We start from the raw sequence: 13,876 nt of genomic DNA on the forward strand, positions 1-13,876 counted from the left end.
GTAGGTTACAAATCTCTGAGTTTGGCGTCACGCTCCCTAAAAACAGGCCCTTGGGTGAGCCCCTGGACTGGCCGTGTCCCCGCCCCACAGACGAAGCTGCGGCCCTAATCCCTCCTCTCCCGACTGGTCCCTTCGCTCTACTCCGTTAAGGCCCCAGGGCTGCACCCCGCCCTGCTCCCCCCACCCTGCACCCCGCCCTGCGCTCCAGCACTCCCAGACCCCGCTGTGCCCTGGCCCAGTGCGCGCTTCCCTCCTATTCTCAAGTTAACCACTTCCGGTGGTCGGAGACCCCCTCCTGCAGAGAGCCCTCCAGGTTTTCCAGCTGGGGTCCACACGAGAGAGGAGGACTGAACAGGGGCGCCCGGACCCCATATTCCAGGGGGTCCCCAAGGGAGTGTCAGGACGACGGAAGCAGAAGTGGCTGGTCTGAGAAGGGCTCGGTTAAGGTCAAGGTCGAAGCCCTGTGGGTCTGGTCGTCCGTTTCCAGGAGAGGAAGGGGCTCTGTCGGTGGGCAAGGGCTGCGTCCGGCCCCGCTCCCTGCGGCTCGTGGTGGTCCCCAGGCCGTGCTCCCCACCATCCTCACCGATGGAATCCTCCCGGAAACCCGCTCCAGGCCCCCTGCCCTGTCGGAGGTCAGCGAGACGGACAGTTGTGCAGGACTAGGGGCAAAGGCGAAGCCGCGTTGTCTGTGGATCAGGGGCGCGCGGCCGTCCCTGTGGGTCGGGGACACAAAGCACAGTTCCATGCCTTTTGGAGCACTCGACGAGGAGCAGTGAGTCCTCAGGTTGGCAGTTTTCGGAGCCCCTCACTGGTAAAAAAATGCGACACTTCTGAGGGTTCGGGGGAGTGCTGGGTGAAGAAGGCGCATGAGGTAATGGAAGAGCGTGGGGTGGGGAGGGGTCGGTGAGGACAGAGCGGTCTCCGGTGCAGGGGGGCCCGGCGGGAGGACGCTGGCCGCGTGCCACCGAGGGGCCCGGGTCCCCCTTGCTGGAGGGGCCAGCTCCTTGCAGAGGGCACTGTGGCCCGACCCACCTTGCCCTCAGGTGGATCTGGGTCCAGCGTTACCTTGCGCGCTCGCCGAGTGGAAACGCGGTGTGTCACCAGCCTCCAGCTGGCACCGGAGCCCGCGGTTCAGACCGGCAGCTGCTCCGCCCCCGGGCCCGGCGCCCGGCCGGCACCAGCCTCGAGCCGCTCGGCCGTGGCTCCACTCCTCCTGCCCCACGGGGTTGCTCTGGGGGCAGAAAGTGACTGCGCCTCCCACGAAAGGCATTTGAGGTAACAAATGGTGACAGTTCAGGTGACATCGCTGAGGAGAATGTTTCACAGTGTGACTCAGGAGGTACAATTAGGTCTGAAGTTTGGGGGGGACAGAAAATGTGTTGTCTGCAGCACAGCCAGGGCTGAAGTCGCCTTCGTTCCATTTAGGGAGGGGGTAGAAAGTTCCGGAAACAAGAGCAGAGCTCACGGGAGACTCGGCAGGGAAGTGGTGAGTGGGCGAGGCCCTCGGGCGCCAGCGCAAGAGCAGAAACGGTGGCGAAGGTGGCCTCTGGGCTCACGGCCTGGACGGGCGGCAGCAGGGTCCCTGCTGGACCACCCGGGAGGCGGGGCTGGAGCCAGGGACACCCACCCTGTGCGCGCAGCGTCTTTCCTGGAGGCGGCCTGGGGCCGGGGGACCGGACACAGGCCATTGTCCCCTTGAGGGCTGCGGACCCCCTCTTGCTGATGAGGACAGCGGGGTGAGCGAGGACACCAACACCCCCCGCCCCGGGGTCCGCATGCCGCCCCCTCAGTGGGACCCGCCCGCGCCTCCTGCTTGTACCTCCCGGCGCTCAGGGGCTCGGCCCACGCCGGGCAGATAGACAACTCCGCGTTGCGCGGCTCCCTCCCCACGGGGCGCCTGTCCCCTGGGGACTGAGTACACTCGGCGGCGACGAGCCTTGCCCGCCACACACCCGGCGATTTTCCCGCGGCCGGCGGTGTCGGGCCGGGCTCCGCACCGTGCCGCGCCGGCACCGGCTGGCGCTCGCCGCCTCGGGGAACGTCCCCACCGCTGGGCTCGCGTTACACCGTGTAATCGTTCCGATTACAGCTCTTGCGCCAGCTCTTCGTGGAAGCTCGTCCGTGACATTTAAGGGCAATTCAGGGACTTCCATTGCTTCAGAAACGCAATCGCCTCATCCGGCTGCTGGCGGCTCCGCTGGCTCGTTTTCTGGGCGTTCAATTTCCAGGAAGGAGGACGTGGGGTCCCTGGGGACACAGAGAAGACAGAGCCATGTCCTTCCGTCAGCCCGCGGTCCTCCGCACCGGCTGCAAAGAAGAGGGGACCCACCTGGGCCCGAGAGCTGAGCGCGCCTGGCCCTGGCCAACCTGGACCCTGGCCACGGCCACCCGGCCCTCCGCGCCCCCGAGCCTCCACGCACCCCCACAAGGTGGCGCCGCCAGAGAAAGACAGGGCCACACGTGTCCCTGAGACAGGAGCATGAGCTCACGTGGACGGAGCCACACTCGCCCGTCACGACTGTGGCCGCCGGCGTGACCGAATGACCGACCACCACTGGAGCAGGGGTGACCCGCCGGAGGCTGAGGGACAACGTGCCGGCTGCGCCTGCGCAGGCCCCGGCGAGGCCTCTGACTTGGGTCCCCTGCTGCCGCGTGACAGCTCACCGCACTCGGTGGGTTAAGACGTCCGTCCTCTCGCGGCTTCCGTGGGTTGACGTCACAGCCCAGCTCAGTCCCGCAAGGCCGCAAGGCCGAGAGCAGGCACGGGCTGCCGTTTGACGGAGGCTGGACCGAGCCCTCGTCTGGGGCTCCCGGCCCCCCACCTAGAGCGAAGAGGGGCCCCTGCTGGCTTCTGGTCCTGCCCACGGTCAAGGCCTGAGCTGAAGACTACTCCCTGGGGCCCTTCAGGCTGGACTGTCCCAGGGGAAGGACACAGGCAGGCCCCACCCCCACACCGGCCCTGGCGTGGGGTGAGTGCTCTGGCTTCCGGAAGAAACAGTCACGTTTCCCCAGGAAATTTTGCGAGGGGCTTGGGCACACGTGGTTATTTGTTGTCTGGAACTGCCCACAGATCTAATTATAGCACTTGGAGCCCAGCTGGGGTCACTTGGTAAACGTTATGCAAGAGCCAAACGGATCGAATGTGTCTTCTTCTTATAGTTAAAAAAAAAAAAAAAATTACCAGAAAACAGCAGGTGGGTCAAAAAAGGGAAATGGAGGGAGCGAGGCACGGGCGAAGGCGGGTACTGGGCACAGGCGCGGCCCGGGCCGCAGCCGCCGTGGGGGAGCAGGGGCCAGGGAGGTGGGCGGGGGGACTGTCCACCCCAGCGGGGGGACGAAGCCCCGTCTCCAGACCTGCGGCCCCTCCCGCACGCCGGCCCTGGGCTCCCGCTGCTCATCTGTGCGGGACGGGGCGCGGGAGGCCCCGGGAAGGCCCCCTCTCCTGCCCCTCCCGCTCCCCTGCCCGGCCCTCCTGGTCTCCCTCCCCTGGCCCCTCCGCCTGCCACCTCCGACCTCCGCCTCCCACCACACTGCCCTGGGGCGCCAACACCCGGCTTCTCCCCTGAGCCCCAGACCCACGGGTCAGCTGGCCTGCACGCACGCCCACCCTCCACGCACACCCTGCGACCTTCGACCCCGCGGACTCGGATCTCCCAGAAGGCTGCACGGCCGCACTCCAGCCCACCCTCCTCTCCAGGCCGACCCTGCCGTGGGCTGGCAGCGGGGGGCTCCTCAGAGGGGTGGAGGGCCTTCAGCGAGGTCGTGGTTAGTCTGCCACAGCGCCTCAAAGGGGCCGCTTTCGGTGGGCATCTGGGGAAGGAGGCCCCTTGAGGGAGAGGCTTGCACCCCCACACCAGCTTCTCGGGGCGCGGGGTCTTCCAAGGGTTGGTTAATATCTCGCTTTCACCTCCAGAAGTCTCACGTGCACACACATGCACACTCACACGCACACACATGCACACTCACGTGCATGCACGCGCACATGTGCACACTCACACGCGCACACACGCACACGCGCGTGCTCACACACTCACGTGCATGCGCGCACACACGTGCGCACTCACACGCACACACATGCACACTCACACGCGCGCACACGCGCGTGCTCGCACACTCAGGTGCATGCGCACACACGTGCGCACTCACACGCTTAGGGCGCCACAGGTCTCCCGTGCTCGTCGTCCCGTGTCGTCCAGCCGTGAGGTCCTGCCAGCCTCGCTGTCCCAGCAGGCCGCCGCCTTGGCTGGACCCTAAGCCCCGTGCTGCGGACCTGCATCGCTGCTCCGGACACCGTCCACTGCGGCCAGGTCCAGGCACGCCACCCTGTCGCGGGCGGCGGTGCTCTGCTCTGTTCACTGGGCACGGCAGCCGCCTGGGCACGGGCTGTCCCCACAGCCCCCTCCGCGGACTCTTCCCCATGGGGGCCTTTGGGACCTCCTCCCCGACGTCTGCAGGTGGCTTCTCCCGGGGAGACTGCAGACTCTCCCTCCTGTCACCATCCGGAGAAGGATCACGCAGGGTCCCCATGCTGGCGCCGGGGGCTGACGCTGGCTCCGAGTGGAGCGCAGAGGAAACCAGGGCAGGAGCAGGGCCGACGGCCCCACCCTTCACCCCAGGGCTGACCCCTCCTGGGGGTCCACGGGACGGGGACCTCGTCCCTGTGGTGAGCTGGGCGGAGGTTCGGGATGGCCTCGTGACTTCTGCCGTCCACTCCCGGTGAGGGAGGGCAGCAGGGCGGCGTGTTTCCTGCCTGTGAGCCGAGGCCCAGGGAGAAGATGCTGCGTCCTTCCCGGAGCTGCCTTTACCTGTGGGAGGTGTTCCCCCTTTCGCGCTGTGGTCACTGCGAAGCCACCATGTGTGTCTCCTGTCCCCCGCCCCCGGGCAGTGACCGTTGCAGGAAAAACAGAGGAACAGAATTATGGCTGTTGACTCACCATCAATGTGGCATTAACATTTTCTCTAATTTTATTTTTGCAGTCATAAAATTAATGCATGTTTTTGATAGTAAGTTCGGAAACTAGAGAAATTTGATGGGAGCGTGGGGGGGGGGGCGGGGAGGGGGGCGGAATAGGGCTTGCCATCCACCGCCCCCGCCCACCCAGCGGGAAGCAGCGTCCCCGGCGACCTTTTGCTGTGCACGCGCTTTCTCAGCATAACTGAGAGCTTTTCTTTCCACAGTTGTGTTCATGACGCAAATGCAATTTGGTTTATACTTTTCCGTTCTTTTTCTTAACACTGCAGGGTTTTGTTTCCCCCGCAGCGCTAAAAACTTCCTTTAATTCCTTAAGTGAGGGGGTCGTGAAGCCGCGCTCAGTTCTCCCCGTCATAAGCCTCGCTGCGGTATCTTTGTGACTACGCATTGGATCGCGTCCCGGATTCCTGCTCGCGGTGCCCGGTGCGGACACATTCAAGGCCTTACTTCTCATCAGCACGTCTGCCCTGGGACCAACGTCCACATGTCCTCCCAGCAGCCGGGGCGAGGGCCCCTCCCCGCCCCCGGGCACTGATGGTTTAGCATTTTTAGGGGCAATTTGATTACAGCAAGTGGACAGTGGATTTATTCTGCATCTTCCCAAGTCGCCCCGCGCAGCTCTGACGGGTCCTGGGGCGTGGGCTCTCCCAGAACATGACGGGCGCACCACGGGGCAGGGCCTTCGTGCCCGTGCACGCCCATTTCCATCACCTATGGATTTCGCAACGGGGCCGCTGGGAAACGGGAGGCTGCCAGGGCCTGCGGGAGAGCAGCCTGCGGGCGGACAGCCCCGTGCCCACCCCGTGCCCACCCCTGACGTAGGGGGACCCGCAGGGGTGCTGGGTGCCAGGGCGTTGTCCCGGATGGGGCGGCTCCGGCAGGACGGAGGCCCCCGGCGGGCAGACGCGCGCATCCCCGAGACAGACAGACCCTGGGAGGACGCGGGCTGATAACGGGGATGGTCCAGGGTCCTGGCCGATGCCGAGGAACCGCGGGCGGCTCAGGTGGCTGAGCTGTGACCGGGGAGTCTCTGACCGGCCACCGGGGCCATGCCCTATGGGCATTATGCTTTTCCTATCCACATGTACCTATGATCAAGTTTAATCGATCAGTTGGGCGCAGTAAGAGAGTGATAACCATAACTACTGACGAAATAGAGCGGTTACAGCAACAGACGGTAATGACAGCCCCGTGGATGCGGCGGCCCCCGACCCGACGCGTCACACCCCGCCGCCGCCGTCCCCCGTGATGCTGCGAGCTGGTGCCATGCGACGCGCTGAGAGGCGTCTGCGGTGTGCGCGGGCAGCGAGCCAGGGCGGCCTCGTTCCTTCCCGCAAGTTCGCGGGCGGAAGCCGTTCGGCCCGCAGCAGCTCGGCACGCCGTAGTTTCCTTTCCCACGTGGAAGGGAGACGCGACAGGAGCACAGTGTCGCGCGCCAGCTGGTGGGGACGCGGAGGGCGCGCGCGCGGGCGCCACACGGCGCGGAGCGAGTCGCAGGCTCCAAGCGCGGACGGCACGAGGTGTCGCCGCACTGCGCAGAATGGCGCTCGATCTGAAACGTAAAAATCGTTTACTACGGATTTTTCCCGTTGATGTTTTCGGACCGTGGCCGATGACAGGTGACTGACCCGTGGACCTCGAACAGAGGGGACAGCGGTGGACTCGGGCCTTGGACGCGGCGCGTGCGCGAACAAGCGCAGACCGGGCTTGCGACCCGGCGGGTCCCGGGAGCCCGGGGCCTGGCCGCAGGGGCTGGAGGCCGCCGACCCCGCGGCCCGCCCCAGCGCGGAGCGCGGACAGGGGTCTGGGCAGCGGCGCCCCCGCCCCTGGCGCCCGTCATTCTGAGCCACGCGGGGACCTCGGCCGGCCCGCGGCCGAACACCGGGCCGCAGACTGGAGGGGAACGTTCCAGAAAAGCAGCCTCGGCTCTTCCTCACCTGAGGGCGAGGGGCCCGAGGATGGGCAGCTCGTGCCTCGCCCCTCCCGGGAAAGGAGGCCGTGGGCGGTGGGCGGCGGGGCCGCGGCCAGGGCCCTGCCGAGGCACGTGCCGTGTCCTAGCCCGGCACCCAGCACCCGGGCGCCGGTCCTGAGCCGAGCACCCTGCCTCGCCGGAGCCTCCCCGCCTGCGGGCGGAGCCGAGCCCATGGGGCCCGCCCTGCGGGCTGTGCCCGCGGACGCACAGCGGGGTGCGGCCTGAGCGCGCGGCCTCTGCGCGCACCGCAGGCCGAGACCCGGACCCCGCACACCTCGAGTCTGAGGCTGCGCCCCGACCTCGACCCCGGACCCGGCCGCGCAGGCGCGCGCGAAGACCCCGCCCACTTCCTCCCCCGCCCCTCACGCCTGCAGGTGTCGGGCTGAGAGGGCTCCGTACGCGTGGGCCCGCGTTATTACGTTATTTCGCTGTGACTATAAAGTGCTGGCGCGCGCCCTGTCCCCCGCCGCCCCTCCCCCTCCACCCCTCCCGCACCCCGCATCGGCCGTGTTGCGAGGCCCCAGCCGCGCTCCACGCGGGAGCTGGGCCGGGCTGCTCTGGCCAGGGCCCCGCTCAGCTCCAGCGGCAGCCGGCGCCACAGCCCTGTCCTCAGATGCCGCTCGGGCCGCGAGCCCCCGGCTGCCCCGAGCGGTGCCCCCTGGAGAAAACAGCGCGGTCGGACCCGCCACCGCCCAGTCCGGGCAGACACTGCGCTCCGTCCTTCCGAAAGAACGGCGAGCCCGCTCCGGGTCCCCCAGCGGCCGGGGATCCCGGATCCACAATGCAAAGCGCAGCAGCCCCCAGCCCTGGGAGACTGCCGGTCTGCGGAGAAGGTTCCAGATCGCACAAACCCGGACGCGTCCGGGTGGAGAGATCGTCTTCCCCAGGGAAACACACGCTGTAGTGTCCTTGGTGGGCAGGGACCGCGTCCCCACCTCCACGGCAAAGCGAGTACCTGGGAGCGTCACAGCAGGTCATGACCTGAGCTCGCCAATGACACAGGGGTGGGGGCAACACCCTCGGGGGGGTGGGGGTGACCTGAGTGTACCCGTGTGACCCCCAGTGTGGGAGGCGCTGGGCAGTCAGCACAAAGGCCAGGACTTCGGTGTCCCCTCGGGAAGAATGAGACCGGACGCTGGGCGTGTGGGCCTCCGGTGGTCTCTCGTCCACACCGGCGTCCCCCGGGGGCCCCTCGCGTGTCTGAAAGGTCTCGTGGGGGCAGCTGTGAAGGCAGCTGGGAGACGCGTCGCTCCGAAGTCCCGGCTTTCACTTATGTTGATCCGATTCAGGGCTTTCGGATAGAAACATAAAACGGGAGCAAAAATGAAGAGGAAGGCACATCTCCGCCAGGAACTTTTCTAATAAAGCACTCGCAGCTTGAGACGCAGGCGGGGTCCACTTCCGTGGGGCCTCCGCCAACCTTCCCAGGCCATCGGTGCGTGGAAACAACGTGATGTAGCGACTCAATTTTCTGAAGAATCAGTTAGCAATTAAACCGAGAATGTTTGGGAACAGATATTAAATTCTAGAGAGAATTGCCATTTAAACTTTAACTTTTCTGAGCAACAAAGGGGTAATAGGGAACAGCTAGGAAGTTCCTCTTGAATTTCAGTGAGGAAATTATAAAAATTGAGGTCGGATGCCCTTTGGGATTCTCTAAACGAATCACTGACCTTGATGCGACGCGGGGAGCGGCAAGGGCATCCACACTGTCTGGGGGGGTGCTCTTCGGCTTTTGTCCCACTTACCGGGTCCGGGGACGGCCCAGCCGTTGCTCGCACGTTGCATATGGGTCGCCGGGAGCCCCGATTGCTCTAAGCAGGTGGCTGGAGAAAGCACAGCCCACCTGCTGTGGGGAGGCGTGCCGAGCAGGAGCGTTCTCATCCCCGCTCCACTCCGCCTCCGGTTTGCAGCGAGCGTGGACGGCGTGCCACGGCCGGGCACACGCAGCGGCACACGTGAAGGGCGGGGCCGGCCTCCCTGGAGCTCACCTCCCGGGCTCAGGAGCCCGAGGGAACGCGGTCCTCGGACCCTGCCCCAGGCAGAAGTGGCCGGGCCCCGCCCCGCATCCAGCTCAGGGGTGGGTGGTCACCCCTGCGTCCGGCTCGCCTTCGCACCTGTGAAGTGGGCGTTAGCTGGATGATCTCCAGGCTCGCAGCCTGAGCATCGACAAGGCCCCCGGCATCCTCCTGTTAGGCCAGACGGGTCTGACCAGCTCGCCCGGCTTTGCGAGGGCTTGGCCCCGTGCTCACGGAAACGCTGTGTGAACGCCATCCAGAAAGGGCTTTCGATGTGTCATTCATTGTTGTGGGAACTTACTACCTGAGCCGACTATCCATTACTTCCGCGTAAGTATGCCAAAGGTCCACGGTTTATTCAGAACCAGGAGCACTGGGACCAATAAACCGAGTACCACGTGTGTGTAGACCCCACGGGGAGGACCGTCCATCGCTGGGCGCTCTGGTTGAATAGGAAACATGGACAACTCGAATCTCCTTCGGGGAAAAAAACGGTCTGAAATCGAAAATGCTTTGAACAGAACAAACCGATGGCTGCCGGGTGGGAGGGGGCCGGGGCCGGGGGACAAGGGCGAGGGGACCGGGAAGGACAACCTGGCAGCCACAGAGGAGTCACGGGGTGTGCAGTGCGGCTCACGGCAATATCGCGACAGCTGCGTGGTGCCGGGCGGTGCCAGACTTACGGGGGGCGGGGGCCCCTCACAAGGCCTGTAACGTCTGGCCACTGTGCCGTCCAGCTGAGACTCACGTAACATCGAATGTCAACTGTAATTGAAAGAACATTTTTTTAATGAAAATGCTTTAAAAAACGAACAAACAAGCGCTCTGCGGAGAGCGGTCATGCGGCCCCCGTGTGGGTGTCCTGGAGGAAGAGGGCCACACTCTGCGGTCTGCGGGAGAGACCCAGGGCCCGCGGCCCCCGCCACTCCCCTGGCCGGGGCCAAGCCGCCCGCCTCCGCGCGGTGAGCATCGCATGGACCAGCCCCGGCCGTCCCCCCTCACCCCACCGCCCACACGTGCGGCCCCCACACCCCTGCGAGCAGCCCTGGCTCCGTGAGCGGCTGACCCAGCGGCATGCTGGGCGTCGGCCGGGAGCCGCTGAAGCTGCCGTGTCCAGGCCAGGTTCGCGGTCCCAGCCCCCGCCTCCCAGGTCACCGTGCGGGATCTCGTGGTGTGCGGCTCACCCCGGCTCGGTTCTACAAGCCAGGTCTCAGGAGCCGCCATACACACACGCACACACGGGCAGGCGCACCTTCACGAGTACACACCTGCACACACCAAACACCAGACACATACACATACGTGCGCGTGCACACCAAATGCCACACACACTTATGCATGCATGTGTGTACACCTCTGCACACACCACACACCACCCACACACACCGTGCTCACAACACACTCACCACACACACACACACATGCATACACACCCGCACACACCACACCACACACCACACACATACACACGTATGCACACACCTGCACACACCAAATGCCACACACACCACACACACCTGCACGCCCCCCCCACACACGCATCGCAGGCTCTCTTAGCGCTTGGATGCCCTGCACACTCTGGACGCCCAGTCCTGGCAGCCCGAGACCCCTCACGAGTGTCACCGGAGGGGAGAGGGGCCGCCTGCCCGTCCTCTGTGTGCGGCTCAGCGGCCAGCGTGGGACTGCCCTCCGAGCGGTCTCGGGCATGCAGCGTGGCATGGTCGTGGTGGCTGGCGTCGTGACACAGGACCTGCCCACACCCCTGGGCTGTCCCCTGGCACTGCCAGAATGACAGACCCATCGGCCGCCAGCGCCCCCAGGGCCCGGCCACCCCGCTCTGCCTTCTGCTCCTGCAGGTGAGCGTTGGCGACAGCTCACGGAAGCGGTCACGCATCTCTGACTTACTCCGTGTAGCACGGGGTCCTCGGGGTCCCTCTAGCTTGTGTCCGAGGGCACCCCCCGCTCCCTGCGGCCAAGTCCTGCTCCGCTGAGCAGAGGGACCCGTTTCCTCGCCCGCCCGCCTCCCGGTGGCGCTCAGGTCCTCCTCCACCCGGCCTGCCGTGAATGAGGTCGCGGTGAGCGTGGGGGTCGGGCATCTCTCTGGGACGCCGCTTCGCTGCTTTCCGATAAATACCCAGAAGGCGGTTTAATTTTCTGAGGAGCCTCCCGCTGTCTCCAGTGGCCCCGCCTGTCACAGCCCGGCCGGCAGAGCACGAGGGCTGCCTTCATCCACGCCCTCGCCTGCTCTTGTCCCTTGTGGGGGGGCAGGGGACCGGGGTGTTAGTCTTCCTAGCAGCCGCTAGGCGACGTCTCAAAGTGGCTTTGATTTGCGTCTCCCTGATGGTTAGTGACGGATCTGCTGGCCGTCTGTAAGTCTTCCCTGGAGAAATGTCTACTCGGGTCCTTTGACCGTATTTAATCTAGTTATTTATGGGTTTTTTGGTTGTTTGTTTTTGTTTTCTTGCTGCCGAGTTATTAGTTCCTTATATGTTTTGAATAGTAAGCCTTCACACACCTGGCTCGCAGGTGTTTCCCTCTGTCCCACAGGCTGCCCCGTCAGGCCCCACTCCCCGTCCTCGATTCCTTCCGAGTCGGTTTTTGTGTGCAGTGTCAGATAAAGGTCCAATTTCATTCTCTTGCATGTGGAATTGCAGCTTTTCTGACACCGTTTGCTGAAGAAACTGTTTTCCCAAATTACTGTAGCTTTGTGACGTGTTTGGAAGTCAGACGCAGGTGCGTCTGGCTTTGTTCGCCTTTCTCAAGATCGCGTGGGCTGTTCGTGGAGTCCGTGGCTCCACCTGAATTTGAAGATGGGTCTCCCTATTTCTGTGAAGAGGGCCGTCCGGGCCCGGGAGGGGACCACGTCGCTCTGTCAACAGCCGCGGGTGGTGTGGACATTTTACGGTGTTGCGTCGTCCGACCCCAAAGCCGGGATGCGTTTCCATTTCCTTGTGTTTTCTTTAATTCCTTTAATCAGTGTTTTGTCACTCAGCGTGGAGCTCTTTCACCCCCTTAGTTAGATTGGTTCCCGAGCGGTTTATTCTTTTTGTTGCTATTGTAAATAAGATTGTCTCCTTAATTCCCCTTTCAGATGGTTCATTGTTTGTGTCTGGAAATACAATAGATTTCCGTGTGTGGATTTGCATCCTGCAACTTTGCTGAATTCATTTATTAGTTCTAATGGTTGTTTTGATGAGTCTGTGGCTTTGTACGTTCAAGTTCGTGTCATTTGCAATGGAGATTGTCTTCTTCCGTCCTGATTTAGCTGTCTGTTCCTTCTTTGTCTTGCCTAATTGCCTCCTCTTTATCTTAACTTAAAGGTCACAGTGTTTCTTCCTCAAACGGCCATCCTGTCTGGGGCTTCCTGTCACGAACCTCGTGAATGGTTTACGGAGAACCTGTCACAATGAATGGGACTGCATTTACTAGTTGGCTGACTTGTGTTGTCGGCAGAATAATGGCCCCTCGAAGCTGTTCACGTCCTGATCCCCGGAACCGTTGACTGTGTTAGGTCACAGAGCGAGGGGCAGCCACTCGTGCTGATGAGCCGGCCGTAAAGCAGGGAGCTGGTACTGCAGGGTCCAGGCGGGCCTCACGCCACCGCGGGGCCCGTAACAGTGGGAGAGAGTCAGAGGGAGCCGGGGCTGGGAGGAAGGGTCGGGGACGCCGTGCTGCTGGCGGTGGGGACGGCAGGGTCCTGAGCCAAGGGCTGCGGCCTCTAGCATCTGGGAAGAGGCCTGGACGGACCCTCCCTGGACCCTCCAGAAGGCACGCGGCCCTGCCCACAGCGGGAGCTCTGCCCCGTGAGACCCACACGAGACCGTGACCTCCAGAACTAAGATGACATATCTGTGCCGCTCCAGCCAGCCCGGTGGCGGCAATTCCTTTCGCAGCCCGTCTCTCCCTTCGTGGGCCCTGGGGGCAGGCAGGCTTCCGCTCCGTTGGCACAGAACCTAGCAGAGAGCCTGGGGCATTAGGCGCTCAGTGAGTGTCTGTTGGAAGCATCCAGGAAGGGAGAACTCAGAGAACCCGTGAGCAAGACTAGTCACCCGCACGTTCAACCCCAGCAGGGCCGGCAGAGAGGCAACCGCCCCAAGCAGCACGGGCGCCGGCCTTCTCCGTAGGCGCGTCCGCGTGGGCCAGGCAGCCCCCGCGGTCCAGGGGCCCCACAGTGCCCTCGGGAGGGACTCGGCCTCCCTAACCCCTCCCCGAGCCCCACTCAGGCTGGAGCGCGGTCCAGACGCCAGCCGAGCTTCCCGCTGGAGCCCGCGGCGCCCTGGGCAGGGCGACGCCCGAGGGGGCCTCGCGCCCCCACACCGACCCCGCCCCCGCTGGGACAGGAGATGGGCGGAGGGGCTTTATGATGCACGAGGCGGTGGCGACAGGAGAGCAGACCTGGTGACACAGGACCCAGTGGCAGAGCAGGGCAGACCGCGAGGCCTGAATCCCCCACCGGAAGGGGGCAGCAGAGAATAGGGCCCCCCCCTGCCCTCTCCCCACCGCTCCCCCGCCCCACAGAGCTCCTGGGAACCAGCAGACCTCAGCGGAGGGTCGGCGAGGCGCCAGCAGCCCAATGGCCGTGGTCGGAAGGCGGAGCCGTGGGGGGCGGGAGCTGATCTAATGCGCCTAGTGATTTTAAACCTCAGAAGTGGGAGCTTCGCTGAGCTCAGGGGACAAGCGAATGTGCCAGCACATGACTGGCCCCGGGAGCCGGTGTCTCCAGGAGTCAGGCGAGGGCGTTGGGGTGACCTCTGCGGGTGGAGGCCCCAGACGGCTCGCCCCATGGCCCTGAGAGGTGGGCGGTGCCCTCGAATCTTCCGGAGTCCCCGGGGCTCCTGCCCCAGTTCCCCATAGTGATGGGGACAAAGGGGGAGCCCGGCTGCAGGCACTCAGCTCTGCGGGGAGGGAGGAGGG

The sequence above is a fragment of the Rousettus aegyptiacus genome, unplaced genomic scaffold, assembly GCF_014176215.1.
Source record: "Rousettus aegyptiacus isolate mRouAeg1 unplaced genomic scaffold, mRouAeg1.p scaffold_m13_p_2, whole genome shotgun sequence".
Classification (NCBI taxonomy): Eukaryota; Metazoa; Chordata; class Mammalia; order Chiroptera; family Pteropodidae; genus Rousettus; species Rousettus aegyptiacus.